The sequence below is a fragment of the Arachis duranensis genome, chromosome 10 (assembly GCF_000817695.3).
Source record: "Arachis duranensis cultivar V14167 chromosome 10, aradu.V14167.gnm2.J7QH, whole genome shotgun sequence".
NCBI lineage: Eukaryota > Viridiplantae > Streptophyta > Magnoliopsida > Fabales > Fabaceae > Arachis > Arachis duranensis.
In genome coordinates this window covers 101,924,933-101,926,885 of record NC_029781.3, presented here as the reverse complement: position 1 = coordinate 101,926,885, position 1,953 = coordinate 101,924,933, and the positions used below count along the sequence as shown (strand labels likewise).

At 25.1% G+C, this 1,953-nt stretch overlaps 1 protein-coding gene across 4 annotated transcripts in view; it reads left to right on the top strand.

The window, feature by feature from the left end:
- The first annotated feature begins 221 nt into the window (after positions 1 to 221).
- Positions 222 to 1,953, top strand: part of LOC107471453 (calcium-transporting ATPase 8, plasma membrane-type) — a 101,400-nt gene continuing 99,668 nt past the window's right edge. For 3 of the 4 annotated variants that reach the window (XR_008004601.1, XM_052255900.1, XM_052255902.1), the window contains exon 1: positions 270 to 402. The gene's annotated coding sequence lies outside the window, so the exon portion shown is untranslated. The other variant, XM_052255901.1, reaches the window with a different exon arrangement.

Genomic DNA, 1,953 nt, shown 5'->3' with positions numbered 1-1,953 from the left:
TTATCACAACATTGTAAAATAAAAAAATAGTAAAACATAATTTATTTAATCGTATAAGAAACTTCATGATAGTTTCCTACTTTTTACTTCTTGTTTGTTCTTTCTTAAGTCTTAATCTTATCACAACATTGTAAAATAAAAAAAAAAGTAAAAAATAATTTATTCAATTGTATAAGATACTTCATGATAGTTTCCTGCTTTTTATGTTGTCGGAATGGGTGCACTTTAATTCTTTAAGAAAGGCCAAGGTATCTATGACTAAGGTATACTTGCCCTTCCTCTGTTTAAACGGCAAGTCATCACTGCATCTAAGCTGAGTTTAACATCTAAGGATGCTTTCTCTTATTGGACAGTTAATTTGCAACCAATAATTCATCTAGAGGGAAGCACACTTTTGTAGAGGTAAGTATATATATGCTGCCATTATTCTTTTTTCAGTTTTGGATATATCATCAGTATTCAGTCGTGAGAGTTAATCGAACTATATATAACAACGAACGGGAGTCGTTTAATATTTCGTTCGAGTGGGATGACGGACATGCAGCATTGCACCACATTAGATAGTATTATTATTGTTGTTGTTATTTAGTTGGTATTCTTATTTACAGTAGTTCCATCATATATGTGTGATCTTGTAACATATGATACATAATTTTAATACATAAATCTATTTATTTAGTCTCTTCTCTTGAATTCTAATATTATATGAGAATTATAATTTTTTTCCAGAGTATATATTATCTTTTTTTTCATAAAAATGATCGTATTTTTCTTTCACAAATATTTTTTTTATTCCTGTGTATAGTAAAAAATAGTTGCTTAGAACGAATTTTTTTTTTAGACTTAATTGAATTGATAAAGTTTTTTGAAGAGATATTCGTAATTTTAGATAGTATTTAAAAAGAAGATAAAGATATAAAGACAAATATTAAACTAAATCTCTATATTATATTTTATGTAAAGTGTATACCATCGAATTATGTCTTAAAATTTTGTTTGTTTTAAAATAAAAATAAAAATTTAAATAAGTGAAATAACTAAAGTATCCTCGTTAAAATACTTGGCCATATTCCTACTTCCCTGGTTCTCTCTCCGTATCGAGTTACAGTTCTGCGTTGCCGTCGTGTTCGGATCCACTATACCGCCTTTATTTTCTCCCATGTTTACCGCACCATCTGTTTTATGTTGCCTCAATCTCTCCCACTATTTTTCTCTATTCTATTCTGAGTTTGAAATTCTTGATATTATTAAATCTGATTTTGATATATGTTGATAATGAAATTGTTGTTGTTCGTGGTGATGAGGTGAAGGATGGGGTTGAAAATAAGAGGTGAGACTGTGAAAGTGTTGACCGTGGAAGAATTGTGAATAGTAGACTTAAAATATTAAATTTTAAATGAGGGTATTTAAAAAAAAAATTATTAAAGTTTCAGTATCTCTAAACATTTTAGTTTATTGTATTTTTATTTTTTGAAGGTATTAAAAAGATTAAAATTTTGTATCTCAAATAAAAATTTTAGTTTTAATCTCTAGTTATAAATACAACACTTAGTCTCATCCTTTAGTTTCAGTCTCAGTATTTCATATCAAATATAGCATTAAAAAATACAAATTTTTTATTTTGTGTTTGATAAATTAAAAATGCTATATATTTGTGTTGTAACTTTTAAACAACAAAAACATTTTTGAAAGCATTTAATTTAAAATATAATTCTTTAAATTAATATGTACTCTTTTTTTTAATCAAAGATAAGATATTCGAATTCGTAACTTTTTAATTGAATATGAAAAGACTATATCATTTGAATTATTACTCATTGGCTAAATTAATATGTACTTATTAAAGTGAATAGATGTAATATAATTTTATATATTAATAAATTTTTAAATTTAATTCTTTTTATATTTGTTGTAATATTTTTATATTTTATTAAATATAATTATTCTGTGTAC